Source organism: Equus caballus, chromosome 17 (assembly GCF_041296265.1).
Source record: "Equus caballus isolate H_3958 breed thoroughbred chromosome 17, TB-T2T, whole genome shotgun sequence".
NCBI lineage: Eukaryota > Metazoa > Chordata > Mammalia > Perissodactyla > Equidae > Equus > Equus caballus.
This window is the reverse complement of record NC_091700.1, coordinates 90,575,632-90,594,481: the sequence shown is the minus strand read 5'-3', so window position 1 is coordinate 90,594,481 and position 18,850 is coordinate 90,575,632. Positions and strand designations below refer to the sequence as shown.

Genomic DNA, 18,850 nt, shown 5'->3' with positions numbered 1-18,850 from the left:
TTGTCTCCATTCTGTCTGAACTGTGACACAAGGTTTGTGCATGAAAGTTAGCATAATTCTATTTGTTTCCCACTGTGTGTGTGTGTGTGTGTCTGTGTGTGTGCGCCTTCCCAATTAGCTCATTAGCTCCTAAGTGCCTCAGGGAGGAACTAAGCTTCCTGTACTTCTTGTAAAGTCTTTTCTGACTCTCAGTGAGCTCATTATATATTTGAGGACGGGTTGATCACGTGTAGGAGAATTTTATTTTAGATATATTGCCTATTTAAATATCATTCTCTGGAAACTTCATGGTTGAAAATTTAAATAAAATTCAGATACGTCTCTAGCCTTTAAGCTCATTTGAAATTAAGTGGCTTTCCTGTTACGCCAGATACTCACGTGGGACAAATGTGAGCAGACTCACACAGAAGTCCTGTGTTGAAAGTCAAGGAAACCTTCCGTGCTGGTAATGGTGGCCAGTGGAACATAATTCCCTTGACCTTCTATGAAATTAAATTAATTTCACCAACTAATCAGTTGGAGCAAAAAGGAATCATGTCATGTAGGAAAGCCCTACATAGCTCTTCCCACAAGGCTAATGAGGCCAGAGGAAGGCCAACTCCTACCCGTCCTGGGGCTGCGTGTTCTAATACAGGAGCTCTGCTTAGCAAAACTGTGCTGACAAGGGGCCGGGCCTCCTCCTCAGGGGAGAAAGCTCTCCGGACCTTGAAAACGTGTTTCTAACCTGAGCCGTAGAGGGCTGTGAGAAAGAGGGTGCCTCCACCCTGAGTGGGTGCTGGGCTGCGGAGACAAGGAGTCCTTTCCCTCTTTCTCCCTTTATTCTCCTCTGCCTCTCCGCTCCCGCACCCTTAGGGCTGGGATTCAGGAATCATGCTAAAGATCCTAAAACATACTAAATAGACTAAGCTAAAAAATATGCTAAATAAAGTTAAAATAAATATGCTAAAATAAGTCTAATAAATATTAGCTGCCACTATTAAAACAAAAGTAACTACCACCATTGCTATTATAAAGATTATTATTGATCAGATTTCTAGATAATAAGGAAAACGTGAGCTGTTTTCCTGTTTTCATGAGAAGATGAGAATTTTTAGAGAATATAAGATGAATTCTCATAATAAGTAGAAAATGAGGGTATTCATAAATAATGTATTCAACAGACATTTTTTATGCATTTACTCTATGCCAGGCATACAGGTACTGAAATATAATGATGTTAGTAGATATAACCAAATTCCTGCCCTCAAACAGAGATGTTAAAATCAAATAGTAAATGAAAGTGAAATGAAGTCAGAAGAAAGGATCGGCCTTTGACTCGGGGTAGATGGTGCAGCTGGGTGCCAGGTGCAGGGGTGGGTGCCCGTGTGTGTGTGCCTCCACATCCCTTTAAAACATTTCTGAATATGAGGACAGTAAAGTGGGGCATGAATGCTCCAGTTTGGTACAAGTCTCATTTCCCCCACTTGCCTTATATTCAGCATTCTCACATTTCTGTAACCTGCCTAACCTAGGAGGCAGATGCTTTTGTCAGATCTGAGAATGGAAAATGATGGTTTAAGAATTATATTTTTACTTTGGCTTTTGTTAAATAAGATATATAATGACATAGATTAAGTGTTCCGGCTTCGTTTTGTGCCAGATCAAATATGTCTGCTTGTTATGCACTTTTCTGAGAATGTCTTTATCTTATTTTTGATGAATAGCTTGACTGAGTATAGAATTATTAGTTGATATTTATTTTCCCCAACACTTTGAAATCATTTCATTGTATTCTGGAAATCTGTCCTTGCTGATGACAACCTTCCTTGTGAGCCCAATGATATGCTTTTGGCTTTTTAATTTTGTGTTTGTTTTGTTTTGTGTTTGTTTAACATATCTGTGTTTTTTTCTCTGGTAGTTTTTAAGATTTGTTCTTTGTCTTTGCTGTTTTATGGTGTTCGTGTAATACGTCTAGACGTGGATCTTTCTTTCTTTATCTGCTAGGGATTCATTTTGTGCTCATGAGACTTATGCCTTTTTTTCTGAAAGATTTTTAGACATTATCTTTTCAAATCACAATTTCTTCTCCAGTCTCTCTATTATTTATTTTCTGGAATACTGATTAGATATTTGTTAAACTTTCTTATTCAGTCCTCCAAGCCTCTAAATCTTGCTTTCTGTTTCCCTGTATTCACTCCGTTTGTCCCCTGGACCTTTTTATTAGGTGCCTGGTGAATCTGGTATTATTATCCACATCTCTTAAAGTTTGCATATTTTCCACTTCAGCTTCTTTGCTGAACTCTGGATAATTTTCTCTCTCAGTGTCTCTAGTCTGCTATTCATCTTATTCATTGGGTTTTTTTATTCCAGCATCTATGATTTGCATATCTTGAATTTCTATTTAATTTTTTCAAATCTGTTCTTTTATCTTATAGCCCTGTTCTTGCCATTTGCTTTCTAATCCTTTCTTTATCTCATTAAATGTTTTAAACATGCTTAGTTTAGAATTTCTTTCAGATTCTTCCATATCTTCTAATTCTCCTTTATAGTAATTCATTTTCTCCTGTGGTTTGTAATGTTGGCTGTGAGCTCAGTTTCCGTGGGGGTTTCTAGCTCCACATTAGTGTTTGCTGGAATTGCAAGGACAGCAATCACTCTGGACTAATCCTGGTGTTAGTTTTGGGGCTTGGGAGAGGAGAGACCCTTGAACTATTTGTACAGTAGAGGACACTGTAAATTTGGACTACGCACCTTGGTTGGTCCCTGGCTGGGGTTCCGGTTTCTCTTAGGAGACTCGTGCCCCCCAGCCCCTCGCCCTGCCTGGGCAGCAGAAGCCCAGCCCTGGCCCTTACGGTTTATATCCGCTCTGAATTGATCTGTGAGTCATCGTGACTTCCGCTTCTGCTCACAGCTCTCATTCTGTGTTCTCTCATACTCTCTAACCGGGGGATATTTCACTCAGCTTTGGGCTAACTTATACATTCAAAAATTATTGTTTACTTATCTATTTCCTTGTGTTGGTTGGGTGTGGGGTGGAGAGGACGAAGGAAGGAAATTTGTAAGTAAGCATCGTTCAGCAAATTGACATAAACCTTATATTTATTTATATATGTAATTTGCCTATAACTATGCAGTTTTCCTTTCTTTGATTTGACTACACACCTATTTTGTATTCAAAAATATATTATATGCATTTTCAGCATTACTTTTTAAAATTTGGTAAGTATGTATTTACAGAAATTTTTATTTTTACAAAGATTCCATTTCAGTATTATTATTTTTTTTGACTCCTTGCTGCTAAATTATGACACCAACCTCTGTGCAGCCTGGTAAGACCATACCTCAGCAGTTACTTTGCGTAAAGACAAAACACATTCCAGAGACGGAGTGAGAGTAGACTGCACATAAGCGATGCAGTTATTGAGCTCTGAGAATAATTCTGATGGATTAAGATCTTGAGTTCTTAATCTTCTTAATATTAATTTCAGCAAATATTCAAATGCTTCTCCATATAAGTGGTTTAACAAATAAGCAAAAAATAAATAAAAACTCTAATCAGGAATTACCTAAACATAAAGCAAATAAGTGTTCTTAGGCAATTCTTACTCTCATATGTCTAGTGAAAAATAATCTGTATCTGTGCATGGGAATATATTATTCTATTTAAAAACGAGTGGTGACTACAATCCTCGACACCAAATTGAAGTCAAGTAAGGACTACTTAGGAGCCAGCTACTGTATGTAAGGAATGTCACTTCATCGTCACATCAGCCCCAGCTGTGGCATGTCATTAATGCCATCTGACAGTACAGATGCTGAGATGCAGAGAAGGGAAGCGGCTCGCAGAGGACAAGGACAGGTCTTAGCGCCGATTCTATTCTGAGCGTCTCCAGTGTAGCACTGCAGCAGCGAGTGTTCGTTCTGTGAGGGCTCAAGTTCCGGTAAGAGGAGGACTCGGTTTCCGGACAGAACCTTCATCTCACTGGTGGGTGACGTAGGACAAGTTACTTCACTTCTCTGTGCCTGTGAAATCAGGATAAAAATTGTACATATCCCAGAGGGTAGAAGGAAGATTAAATTAGATTATTCTCGTCCTCCTGCCTAATGAGTCCTCAATAAAATTTAACTATGATTACAATTATCATTTTTATTAGAAATATAATTATCAAGTAAATGAGTGAAGGAACTTTAGATCAAACTATTCTGAGGCCACACACTTAGAAAGTGGGAGAAATAGGAGCCAAACTCATCCAGTATCTATATTCTGTCCGTGGCATTAGCTCACCTCCTTTTAGTCTTGGCAGGACGCTCAGGAGCATACACCATAATTTAACAATGTGCTCACATTTTACTGTGCTAGTGTGTGCTGCATTTACTGGTTTATTCTCTCCTCCATGTACACTTTCATTAGGAATAAAATGTTAAAAAATATCTTCCTATTTCCTGCATGGCTTTGAGATGCTGCCAGCAAGGTTATTTCTAAGCGGAGATGCCTTGTGCTTGCACGGCTTCTAGAGAGTTAAAGAGATGCTGAAGTTGTGTGTTTATGATTGATGAGAGCAGGATCAGCAAGCTATGGCCCCTGGGCCAAATCTTGATTACTGTCTGTTTTTGTAAATAAAGTTTTATTGCAACTTCACACCCATTTGTTGACCTATGGTCCATGGCCGCTTTCTGAAACTACAGCACATTTCTATAGTTCCAACAGAAACCCTATAGGCCACAGAGCCTATGATACTTACCATTTGATGTTTTAAGAAAAAATTTGCCAATTTCTAGACTAGAAGAAAGCTGGGAAAAACTACTCAACCCATGCTTCTTTTTTATTATATCTTCCCACAGCTGCTTAGAATCCATGGCAATCATTGTATTCACCTCTTCTTATATCCCTTGGACTTAGAAAGCTCAGAGGCACAACACACCTCTAATTTTGTCTAGATTTGGGAGAATCCAACTCTGGTCCTTCCCTGAGTTAATTAAATATGAAAGTTACGAAGCAAGGTTATCCTGGATGTATACTCTGCTGACAGTTGCCTCCTTTCTGTGGTGGCTCACAAATACACAGGCTCTGTTCTTTGAATCTGTCATTGACTTTAAGTACGGAATTTTGAAGAATGGGTGACAGGGTAGACATAGAATCCAATGAATCATTTTTTTTTTTTTGAGGAAGATTAGCCCTGAGCTAATATCTGCCAAATCCTCCTCTTTTTTTGCTGAGGAAGATGGGCCCTGATCTCACATCTGTACCCATCTTCCTCTACTTTATACGTGGGATGCCTACCACAGTATGGTTTCCCAAGCAGTGCCATGTCCACACCCGGGATCCGAACTGGTGAACCCTAGGCCGCCAAGAATCAGAATGTGCACACTTAACTGCTGCACCACCGGGACGGCCCCTAGAATCCAGTGACTCTTGATTAGATTTAACCGGATGGGTATTCTTTAGTCTGAGGGTAAGAGCCTCAATGGTTAAAGAAACTGCTTAGAAGATTAGAATCAAAATACTAATTATTATGCCTCAGTGCCTTGTTTTAGCCAGAAAATATTACTGAAAATGAGTGAAGGAAGAGAAAAAGATCACTGTATTTTCAAAAGACTAATAAAAACAAAATAAAATACCATTTATAGCCCCTTTAAAACCTTGCCTTTTTAAATATTCAGATAACTCACTGGGTATTCTTCTTGGGGATTATTTGTAAGGCTGAAGTGAGATCTTCCCTTCCCTAGACACTCGCCCGATTTGCTTTCTTACTTTGCTACCTCTCATCAAGAGATGGAATATTCTTCCTCCCCTTGAGTCTAGTTCCTATCAATTTCTTTGCCTAAGAGACTGTGATCAAGTGGCATTGTATAAGTTTTGGAGACAAGGTCTCCGGAGGCTCTGAAGCTTCATGTCTTGACCATTGGAGAGTTGATCTGAGATGACCAGGGAAAGTAGTCTATAGGAGGAAGAGAGGCCATGTGATGGAGAACCGAGGCCCCCAATAGACATCCAGCCTCTACTCAGCTTGTGAGCGAGCCCTCTCAGAATCTATGACCTGAGATGACCTGCTGGACTACAGCCATGAGAGACCCAGGTGAGACCAGCAGAAGAATCACCTATCTGACCCTAGCCCAGTCTCTTCCCACAGAATCATGAACCAATCAGTAGTGGTTGTTTGAATCCACTAAGTTTGGTGGTGGTTTGTCATACAGCAACATATAATTGAAAAACCCTCATTTCTCCAAAGATGAAACTGGAGGTCATGCTATTAAGCAACATACCCAAGCCCACATAGCTTATGGCAAGTCAGGGATTCAGACTCAAGTCAATCCAACTAAAATTCCTACTCTAAACCACTCCTCTCTACTACATTCTGTATTTTCCAAAAACTAAACAGAGTGCATAATTAGTATTTCTGGAGATAGCGGTTCTCTGGGCGATGTAATTTGCTTGCCACTATGTTGCACTCGGTGGGACTTTTGAAATCAGAAATGTTCTGAAAGACTTGAGATGCGCAGTTGCCATCTCTGAGCAATGACTCAAGTGAGGATTACAGTCACCTAATGTTCATTCGTTCACTCACTCATTCATTTAGCAAATACTTATTGAGACCGTACAGTATGTTAGGCACCATGTTTAGCCCTGGAAGGCGCAAGTAAGCGCTAATACAGAACCAGAGATGGATGGCATTATATTTTCAATTTATTAAACATTCATTCTTGTTTATCTTTTGATTTCTTTCTTCAGGGCTGACTTGTTTCAGGCTTTAGAACTCCTATCGTGTGCTTAATTTTTTTGGTTGGCCTAAGCAGAGTGCTGTATTTTAAGAAATAAATTGTCAGATAGGATTTGTCATTGAGTTTTTTAAAAAGGAAACTTGTAGGCCAAAACAAAAGTAAAATGAATCTAAACTATGTTAATTAATAAGATCATTTAGGCATCAGCAGAGTTTCATTAGATTCTCAAGTCTCAAGCAAGTTTCTAAAAAGAAATTCTTTTCTTCTCTTAATCAGTTTAAAAGGAATACCTTGTGCTCAGTTTTGTTGTTGATGGTGAACTAAATTTTATAAAGCTCTGTAAAATGAGGCCAGAGTGAACAGAAATTGAGTCAAAATAATGGATGACACATCTTACATATCCTTACCATCTTGTGTCCTGACCATGCCTCATTTTAACCTAAGGGGAGACACCTGGAGGGGTTCATTAGCTCGCAGCTGTCTGTGATTAGTCTGCAAAGGCCAAAAAGAAAATCAGCCACAGCAAAGCAGCTAGCGCTGGCCTGGAAGGCGAACAAAGGAGAGGAGCAGCTGGTAGGGAAACACACATTTGGCAGAGACCTTTACAGAAGGGTCGATAGGGCCCTGGGCCACTGGAAATGGAACCTGGAAGGAAAGTCTTGATGGCAGACAGCCTGGAATCAAGGGGCAGCAGCTGGGTGTTTTGTGTCAGGAGGGAGATTCAAGAGGGCTTATGAGTTGTGTTGTACCGTGAGTAAAGAAAGAGGAATTAGCATTTATTCAGTGCCTACCTTGTGGTAAGCACCACAGGAGGTCCTAGGTCAGCTAACCTCATATGCAAAGCAACGCTTAATGTGTTATCTCCTGTGGTCAAGTGTAGCTTGGCAAGAGGAAACACCTTTGGTCATCTCTGTACATTCGTTTGACATATTTTGTGAACTCAACCTACTTTTTCATTTCTTACCTGTAGTCGGTACTGTTTCACGTGGAAGATGCATGCCTTTGACAGTATTCCAGATTGATCAATCCCCTGCACTTTCAAGCCACCATGAAGCTATGGACAGACAGGTGAGGTGTCAGTGTCGCCAGGGACCAGCTTATACAGAAGTTTAATCCTTTGAGGAAAAGGATAGCAAGCACAATGGCAATTATCAAAAAAAAAAAAAAAAGCTACTGGAGAGCAAAATGTATTTGCTACATAACTTGATAAAATCTTTTAAATTCTAGTGTGGCTAAATTTAAATGGTTCTATTTTCTTTTTACAAAAGGGAAGTCCACTGAAATATTTCCCATTGATAATATTTTTATTTACTTTCGTCAGAATTGAGTACTTTCCGTTTGGTAGTATGAGTTCTGTGTTTATTATTTACTCCTCGATGAGTTGGTTGAGATGTATTATGAGTACTCAAATTATTTGAATTGATGATGACCAAAAGTTATAGAGGTATAAAGTATGTAAGCCATTTTACTGCTGATAGTAAAATTTTGACCCTCTGGTTGCATAATTAAATATAATTATAGTGTATATTTCCCAAATGTTAATGTCGTATGAAATTATTAACAGGTTAAGTTTCACTTCCCTTGGTTTGGCTGGTGATGGGGTGGTTTGATGAACTCAGTGTGAAACACTGTTTCAGTGCAGACATGTGCCTCCATGTGATAGAGGAGCCTGTCTCAGCAGCTCCTTTACCATCTACAGCAAAATGGCTGAACACAAAGTTAGGGATTTCAGAAAATACCATGTTTTACCAAACACAAGTCTTCAGACAGTATATAGATAGACCATCCACAAATTCTGCATCCTAGGAAAAGGATCAAATGAGAATACATTGATGTATTATTTGCATGTTAGTACGTGTGACTATTCCCCTCTCTTACCCCTCTGGACTTGTGGAGAGTCATGAGACCTATTTTTCCTTCTTTGCTAGATTCCATTATAAAAGCTCTGTTTTTATAGGTTATGAATTCGAACCAATAGCTGAAATGCCTCTGTTGAGGCTGTAGGTATAGGATAAGATTTACATGTGAGACTTTATGTTCTACTCTTCAGACTAAGCTAATAGATTTGAGTGCTATTTTTTAGTTTTTTAATTTTTAGGGTTTTTTTTCCAGCTTGTTGAGATACACTTGGCATATAATGTTGTGTAAGTTTAGTGTGTACAACATGATGATTTGATACACGTATATATTGAGAAGTGATTACCACTTAAGCTCGATTATAGCTGTTTTTTTTTTAAATTATTGATTTTAAAACAATCATCATGAACTAAGGAAATATAATCTTAAAAATAAATTTTGAAAAAGATTAGCTAATAACAGGGGGCCTATGGAAATAGAATCCAAGAACATTTGGTGAATTAGTAAAGTTGCATTGCGTTGCTCACATTGAGAATTGTTAAGTACAGATTGGTTGATAATACCAATAGATTATAAATTTGTAATTTCTTTGGCAAATCTTGATAATGCATAGATATTTATTCTAGTTAAGACAAATGGCTGAGGTCTGTAATTATGAGTTATTTAGCTTTGTCATCTGCTAAGAAATTTGGCAACTTCATTATAATTCTCAAATGTACTGCCTACTATACCAAATTATTTATGAGTTGACTAGTGTTTGGTATACTGATACAATTAATAATAAACTGATTTATGTTAAGTAAGCATACATGAAATGAAATCAATATTATTGAATTATAAGAAACTTAATAAAGCTAGCGAATCACGGTTGTTATTTTGTTGGCATATACTTTTAGAATTTTTTAAGATTTATTCAACAAAATAGATTTATCTTTTAAAATATGTAGACTTAGAGATGTTTAAATTATTTTCAATAATTCTATAGGAGTTTAAACAAATGGTTTCTGCATAACTCATAAATGATATAAATTATGGGTGAAACTAAATATATTAGATCACCAATTCCAACCTCCTGGTAAGACATATTAGACTTCAAATAAAGGCACATCAAACATTAAACGGATTATTTCTTTGATAATCTATAAAGATGCTAAATTCATGGATTGCAAATACTTTTAAAATTACTGTTCTTTGGGGATTGGAATAAAACCATACTTTAAAAAAATTATTTTATTGAGGTCATATTGGTTTATGACATTGTATAATTTCAGGTGTATGTTATTCTGTATCAGTTTCTATATAGACAGCATAGTGCTCACCACTAATAGTCTAGTTTTTATCTGTCACCATCTGTATGTGCCCCTTGACCCCTTTCACTCACCTCCCCCAACCCCTCCCCCTCTGGTGGCCACTAATCTGTTCTCCTTATCCATGTGTCTATCTTCCACATATGAGTGAAATCATGTGGTGTTTGTCTTTTTCCATCTGGCTTATTTTGCTTAACATAATACCCTCAAGGTCCGTCCGTGTTGTTGCAAATGGGACGATTTTGGTTTTTTTTTTATGGCTGAATAGTATTCCATTGTATATATATGCACCACATCTTCTTTATCCAATCATCAGTTGTTGGGCACTTGGATTGCTTCCACATCTTGGTTATTGTGAATAATGCTGGAATGAACATAGAGGTGAGTAAATCCCTTTGTATTGTTGATTTCATGTTCTTTGGACAAATACCCAGTCATGGAATAGTTGGATCGTTTGGTATTCTATTCTTAATTTTTTGAGAAATCTCTATACTGTTTTCCATAGTAGCTGCACTAGTTTGCATTCCCACAAGCAGTGTACGAGGATTCCCTTTTCTCCACATCCAACATTTGTTATTTTTTGTCTTGGTACTTATAGGCATTCTGATGGGTGTAAGGTGATATCTCACTGTGGTTTTGATTTGTATTTCTCTAGTAATTAGTGAATTTGAACATCTTTTCATGTGCCTCTTGGCTTTCTGTATATCTTCTTTGGAAAAATGTCTGTTCAGATCCTCTGCCCATTTTTTGATCGGGTTGTTTGGTTTTTTTGTTGTTGAGTTGTATGAGTTCTTTATATATGTTGGAAATCAACCCTTTGTCAGCTATATGATTTGCAAATATCTTCTCCCAGTTGATAGGTTGTCTTTTCATTTTGTTCATGGTTTCCTTTGCCTTGCAGAAGCTTTTTAGTCTGATGTAGTCCGATTTGTTTATTTTTTCTTTTGTTTCCCTTACCTGAGTAGACATGGTATTTGAAAAGATGCTTCTAAGAACTGATGTCGAAGAGTGTACTGCCTATATTTTCATCTAGGAGTTTTAAAGTTTCAGGTCTTGGATTCAAGTCCTGTATTTTCATCTAGGAGTTTTAAAGTTTCAAGTCTTAGATTCAAGTCAATATGGACATTTTAACTATGTTTATTCTTCCAATCCATAAGCATGAAATATCTTTCCATTTCTTTATGTCTTCTTTGATTTCTTTCAGTAGTATCTTATAGTTTACAGTGTATAATAGGTCTTTCACCTCCTTGGTTAAATTTATTCCTAGATATTTTATTCTTTTTGTTGCACTGGTAAACGAGGGTGTATTCTTGGCTTCTCTTTCTGCTAGTTATTATTAGTCTATAGAAATGCAACTGATTTTTGTGGGTTGACTTTTTACCCTGCAACTTTGCTGTGGTTGTTGTTTATTTCTGATAGTTTTCTGGTGGATTCTTTAGACTTTCCTATATATAGGATTATGTCATCTGCAAACAGCAAAAATTTTACTTCTTCCTTTCCAATTTGGATACCTTTTATTTCTTTTTCTTGCCTAATTGTTCTGCCAAAATCTCCAGCACTATGTTGAATAGGAGTGCTGAGAGTGGGCACCTTTGTCTTGTTCTTGTTTTTAGTGGGAGAGCTTTCAGTTTTTCACTGTTAAGTATGATAGTGGCTGTGGGTTTGTCATGTATGGCCATTATTATGTTGAGGTACTTTCCCTCTATACCCATTTTATTGAGAGTTTTTGTCATAAATGGATGCTGTATCTTGTCAAATGCTTTCTCTGTATCTATTGCAATGAGCATATGATTTTTATTTATCATTTTGTTAATGTGGTGTATCACATTGATTGATTTGCAGATGTTGAACCATCCCTGCATCCCTGGTATAAATCCCACTCAGTCATGATGTGTGATCTTTTTAATGTATTGCTGTATTCAATTTGCCAATATTTTTTTGAAGATTTTTGCATCTAGGTTCATTAGTGATATTGGCCTGTAATATTCCTTCTTTGTGTTGTCCTTGTCTGGTTTTGGTATCAGGGTAATGTTGGCCTCATAGAATAAGCTAGGAAGCATTCCATCTTCTTCAGTTTTTTGGAATAGTTTGAGAAGGATAGGTATTACATTTTCTTTGAATGTTTGGTAGAATTCTCCAGAGAAACCATCTGGTCCTGGACTTTTGTTTTTTTGGGAGGTTTTTGATTATTGTTTCAATCTCTTTACTAGTGATTGGTCTATTCACATTCTCTATTTCTTCTTGGTTCAGTTTTGGGAGATTGTATGAGTCTTAGAATTTATCCATTTCTTCTAGGTTGTCCAATTTGTTGGCATATAGATTTTCATATCATTCTCTTATAATCCTTTGTATTTCTGTGGTGTCCATTGTAATTTCTCATCTTTCATTTTTAATTTAATTGATTTATGCCTTCTATTTTTTCTTAGTGAGTCTGGCTGAGGGTTTGTCACTTTTGTTTGTCTTCTCAAAGAGCCAGCTCTTAGTTTCATTCATCCCTTCTATTGATTTTTTAGTCTCTATTTCATTTATTTCTACTCTGATTTTTATTATTTCTCTCCTTCTGCTGACTTTGGGCCTTGTTTGTTCTTCTTTTTCTAGTTCTGTTAGGTGTAGTTTTAGATTACTTATTTGAGATTTTTCTTGTTTGTTGAGGTAAGCCTGTGTTGCTATAAATTTCCCTCTTGGTACCACTTTTTCTGCATTCCATAAGAGTTGGCATATTGTATTTTCATTTTCATTTGTCTCCAGGTATTTTTTAATTTCTCCTTTGATTTCTTCATTGGCCCAATGGTTGTTCAGTAGCATGTTGTTTAGTCTTCAAGTATTCGTCACTTTCCCAGCTTTTTTCTTGTAGTTGACTTCTAGTTTCATAGCATTGTGGTCAGAAAAGATGCTTGATATGATTTCAATCTTCTTAAATTTATTGAGGCTTGCCTTGTTTCCCAACCTATGATCTATCTTTGAGAATGTTCCATGTGCACTTGAGAAAATGTGTATTCTGCTGTTTTTGGATGGAATGTTCTCTATATAATCTATTAAGTCCATTTGGTCTAATGTTTCATTTAAGGCCACTGTTTCCTCTTTGACTTTCTGTCTGGATGATCTATCCATTGATGTAAGTGGAGTGTTGAGGTCCCCTACTATTATTGTGTTATTGTTAATGTCTCCTTTTAGGTCTGTTAATAGTTGCTTTATATACTTGGTGCTCCTCTGGTAGTTGTATATATTCATAAGTGTTATGTCCTCTTGGTGGACTGTCCCTTCTATCATTATATACTGCCCCTCTTTGTCTCTCATTGTCTTTTTTATCTTGAAGTCCACTTTGTCTGATATAAGTATGGCAACATCTGCTTTCTTTTGGTTTCCATTTGCTTTGAGTATCATCTTCCATCCCTTCACTCTCAGCCTGTGTTTGTCTTTAGAGCTGAGATGTGTTTCCTGGAGGCAGCATATTGTTGGGTCTTGTTGCCTAATCCATCCAGCTATTCTGTGTCTTTTGATTAGAGAATTCAATCCATTTACATTTAGAGTGATTATTGATATATGAGGACTTAATACTGCCATTTTATTTCTTCTTTTCTGGTTGTTCTATATTTCCATTCTTTCTCTTCCTTTGTATTTCTGACTATCATTTCACTTTGGTGTTTTTCTGTGGCAGTTTTCTCAGTTTTCTCTTTTTTTTTTGAGTTGGGGCCCTCCTCTGATTTTTTGTTTAGTGTTTGCCAGCACATTTTTGGTAGTATTAGGTGACAGATTCCACCTGCCACTGCTGGGAAGGGGCAGAAGCTGTATTTTCTAATCCCGCCCCATCTGCTATAATTGTGCCAGTAGGGCCATTCTGCGTTTGTGCTGGCTGGCCGCAGCTGCTGGATGGGTTGAGCTCACATGAGCAGGACCTCTGTCCTCCATGCTCAGAATGCTGTCATGCAGGTGGGGCCACTGCTTTAGGCAAGGGACCAGCTGAGCTGCTCTGCTAGGTGGAAGGGGCACTTTCTTTCATACAGGCCAGTGCTGTGCTCATGTTCTTGGACAGTTCAGCAGAACTGCAGCACTAGGTGGGAGGGGCGCCTATGTGGGGCCTGAGCTGCTACCACTACTCAGTGGGGAGCGTTCCCATGGGCAGGGCTGCCGTGCCATGGTGGGCACTCCTCCGTGCTGGGCTACCACTCCACAAGCATTCACACATGGGCCAGGCTGCCCCTCTCTCCACTTACAGTCACACTGTGCCATTGTGTAAGGATATGAGACCTGGATTGCTGCCACCAGGGAGGTAGAGGTGCGCTCACCTAGTTCTGCTGATCCCCAGGAATCTAGTCCATCCACCTTTAGACGTGTGGTTGCGTGCATCTCTCAGGCATCCTGTTGTGCTGTGTAGGGAATCCTCTGTTGGTTAATGAATATCTATTTTGTTGTAACTGAGAGGGGAGAGACAAAGGGAACAACTCACTCCATCATGATGCTGACTTCTCTATAACCATACTTTAAAGTAAGGAATTTTACACTGATACTGATGAAGTTATGTACTATATACCCTAACATTTGTAAGTATGTGACACACTTTAAAATGTATGTTGTATATTGTCAAATAATTTACACACTATCATTTGTACATTTTTATCATTTGCATTGTTTTACTTTGTATAATGTATATTTGTGCATTGTCATTTGATTTGTATACTAAGGAAAATCAAAGTATATAATTTTAAATCCATTTCTGTGGATTCCCTATATTTCACATGCAAGCACGCACTGATACACATCCACAAACATACTCTGTGAAAGTAGATCCAGTTAATGGATAAAAGGGAATGTCATTTAAAAGATAAATTAATTAGAAAAAATCCTATAAGCTTATAGTTTACTCTGCTGGTCAATTATAATCTTTGAATAGATAATTGTATTTTTTCTGTGTATTTGACTTGTAAAGTGAAGAGCTTCTATAAAACTTTAGTAATAAAGAGTGTCTGCTAAGAAATCCATATATTTCTTGAGTTAAAAAAATTACATAAAAATAATTTAATTCTTGTTTTTTAAAAAAATGTTAAAACGGCAGGTTTTTTTTGCTGACTTAGTCCAATTTTGATCTCTTCTCCAGGATCTTAGTGATAACATGAGGAGTTTCATCTGTGTCCTTTTAAACTTTAAACTCATTTGCATATGGGTGTTCATATATATGTTTATATAGAAAATATGTAGTGTGTACATATTATTCACATGAATAAATGTGATCTACTTCATTTAGTTTAGCAGCTATATGATCTTTTACTCTATGACTATCGCACATTTTATTTGGTCATTTTACAATCAATGGATGTCTTTTTCTTTTTGTGTGTGATTAGTAACACTAGAGTTCTAAATACTCTTGCATGAGTCTCTTTGTGCACAGTATGAATGGTTCTCTATCTATGGTTATCTGGAAATAGAAGGGCTGAGTATGCACATTTTTATTTTTAATAGATACTTCCAAATTGCTCCTATATACTCCCACTAGTGTATGAGTGTGTCTGTTTTCCTTTCAGCGTGTCAATATTTAATATATAATTTAAAATTATATTTAAATTTTAGTCAGTCAAATGGATGTGAAAAGATATTTCTATATCTTTCTAATAGCTAGCAAGGTTTCAATCAAGTTAAGCATCTTCTCATATGTTTATTGGCCAATCAGATATTTTCGTCTGTAAAAGGCTGGTTCATTATCTTTGCCCATTTTTCTCTTGGGTTGTTTACCTTATTCTTATATATGTTCTAGATACTTGGCTTTTGTCCATTATTTGTTTTCAGGCTGTAGGATTGTAGAGTTAATGAAAGTACAAAATGCTGGAAACCTAGAACTCAGAAATGTGCATGGGATTCTAAGCAGAAGCCATGTTCTAAAGAAGGATTTGACTTTTGCTAAGAAACAAAAAAAAGAAAGTGGGAGGTATCATGGATGAAAGCATGAGCCCAAATGGGCGATACAGAATCAGGAATGACTTTGTTATAACATGGGCACATGGAATGATATTGTCACCTATAGCGTGATCAGAAATTAACAGTGTTGCTCTGTAGATAAGCAAATCTCATCACCATTTCTTCTAACCTTGGGAAATTTTACCAGAGTGGGAAAAGACAGGTGACAAGGGATTGTACTAAGAAGGTGTTAGGAGCAAATAAAAGGCGAAATAGATGTAGCAAGAGAGGCAGATTTGATAACTATCTTCATTCTAAGAATAAAAAACAAAAATAGTAATGGATAAGTTCGTCTTGGGCATCTGTCAGGAGCAAGGATAGAGTTCTGAAAGCTGACTGCAGTCAGCAACAAAAGCCTTTGAGACGTATTCCAAGAACCTGAAATACTGGTAATAGGCCATTTCTTGCAATCAGTGCCCTAAAAGGCAGTAAATCTTCTAATGGGATACAAAAATAGAGCCTTTTTTCTTCCCCCACCCTCTCCTATAAAAAACCAACTTCATATGGCACTGAAATAGTCGCACACAGCAAGAACTATACTTTATGTCATTATTGAGCATCTCAAGTGTCTAAAAGGCACAAAGCTAAAAACCAAATGACTTCAGCGTGGAAAATATCCCAGAATTTGTGATTTCACTTTTAAAATAGAAATGCAGGGGGGAAAAACCCTTAATCTAAAATCAAACCTAAAATGACAACCAGAGGTTTCCTAGCATATATTTTATTTAAGAATGTTGAGAACTCTTAATTTCTTCACTTTTTATTCATTTTAGTGAGTTGTAATTTGAGGAAACTAAGAAAGTGGTGTAAAATTGTGAGTAGCTGAGAAGTTGTCACACAGATACGTAAGACTTGCTTTGTTGTTGTAAATTGAACACCTGAAAGTAGGTTTACTTTACTGAATAATTTAGTGTACACTTAGTGCTAACAGGCAGAAAAAGATTGAGAATAGAACTTATTGGGATTCCAGGAAATCTTCTTATCACACAGGAGGGAGAAATGAGATGGGCAGAAAGAATGGGAGCCAGTGACCATCACGGGAAACATACAACAAATTTGATTTGAGGGTTTATGTACTTGAGATCGATTTCAAAAGAAAAATGCCTGTTGACAAATCCACAAATTCTTAGGGAGTGTAGTAACTATTTTTAAGAAGTTATAAATTTTATATTGATAAATTTCACAGCAATGGACTATCAACTTCATATAAAAGTAAAATTATAATTAGATATATTTCTTGATATTAGTAGAGTCTGTATTTTAAAAGACATCTAAATTCAACCTTGTTTGTTTGTTATATATACAAGAAAATCATTTTTCTACACAATGAATGGGTATTTTCTAACTAAATAAGTGCTAGTGTATGTGCAAAATATACATGGCTGCTTAATTTAAAATGTTTTGTCTCATTACAAAAGTAAAACATGCATTGTAGGAATGTTTGACAATGTAAAAGTGTGTAACAAAAAATCACTTTGAAAACATGGTTTACATATTTTCCAAAAATGAAATGAAATATACTAAGTATATTACAGGCCAGTATTTTGAACACAGTTAACCATTTGATTCAGAGGGAAGCAGAATGTTTCATCTTCCAGAAGTCTAACGCTCATCTGGAGTGTCTGTATGATTGGACTGAATCAGCCCTGGTACCATCACTGGGCTGGCACAGGGTGAAGCAAGGATGAAAGGAGAGAATCGGCCAAGAATGACAGGGCAGAGAGCTGGGGGAAACTGAGAGAACCTGATGATAAGTTTCCCTGAATGGAGCAGGTTAGGTCTGAAAAAGCCCAATTGCCAACAGAGAAAGGAGTGTCTGAACACTTCATCTGTCTGACTGCAGCCTTGAGGATTCCCTCCACTTGCCTGCTAAGAGACACCTCTGGCTGCTCTGTATTTTCCGCTCACATTTGGCTTGAGTTACATTCGATCTGAAGTACTTTGCCTCCAATGGCGCCCAGTTTATGATTCTCAATCTATATTACTCATAGCAGCATCCAGCAGCACTTTACCCACAGGTGGGTGTTCATTAGCTTCTTATTGAATTATATTTCCCTTTCCTCAGTCCAGGTTTATTGAGTTTGAAGGGTAGTGGGGCATTTCTGTTTTCTTGGGTCACTTATCAGCTTTAATGACATCTTCTATATGTGAGAACAATCTTGCCCAGCATCATAGTCATCCTACAAAAGCATTGTTTAATTGTATGCACAAGGCGTTTTAAAATTTAAGCATTAGTTTTGAATTTTAGGGATCTCTATTGGTGCGTTATTGAAAACTATAGTGTTTTCTTGAAGAGTTCTTTAGTCTGGATTTCCTTAGTTGCATATAATTCTTGTTGCTTTATCCTACTAAGGATAAAAGGGACATCAAGTACACAGATCTTGGATTTAATTGCATTTTTCTGCTCAAGGGCCAAGTCATTAAAAAAAAATATCGATGTCAGATATATCTCCCTAGCTAAAAGTGCTAGATGCTTCTTCACACAGGTAGATTTCCCTAAGAAAGCATTATTTTCTGATGACAATGGAAAATAACAAATGCACCAACTTCACTGTGTTCTAACAATTGTCCATGCTTAGGGATTTTTAAGTTCTTCAGAAAGAGCAAATGGAACAAAAGGATGATCATTTTCTATTGTTGATGCCAACATAATCTCATCTTGGTCTTCACGTACGAAGCTGTCTGGAGGTACAATCTTTCATCTCTTACAGTTATCAGACGTAGATGCACACTGCTTGCAAAGCTAGGGATGGGAAGAGGGGTAGGGAGGGCGCAGAGCAGATTAAGGAATGTATGGTCTAGTTGGGCAGATAGCTTGGTAAATTATCTACTTCTGTATACTACAAAAGCACAAAGAAAGGAACATGTTTTTTTCTGGGATGATCACAGGGTCATCCAAGAAGAATTGGCATTTCAATGAGTGTCAAAAAAGAGAATAGGGAATTTTTTAGCTTTTTAAAAAAATACTGAGATAATTCATACATATAAAAAGAATAAACAGCACAACCAGAAGGATCTACAATCGGAATATACAACCA

At 37.1% G+C, this 18,850-nt stretch overlaps 1 protein-coding gene across 3 annotated transcripts in view; it reads left to right on the top strand.

Moving 5' to 3' along the window:
- The window catches only part of NALCN (sodium leak channel, non-selective), a 303,647-nt gene that overhangs the window by 59,743 nt on the left and 225,054 nt on the right, over positions 1-18,850 (top strand). Inside the window, exon 1 of one of the 3 annotated variants that reach the window (XM_023621798.2) lies at positions 7,675-7,767. The exons of the other annotated variants lie outside the window; for them this stretch is intronic. The gene's annotated coding sequence lies outside the window, so the exon portion shown is untranslated. Of the gene's footprint in view, positions 1-7,674; positions 7,768-18,850 lie in introns of those variants that run through there. 3 annotated transcript variants of the gene reach the window in all.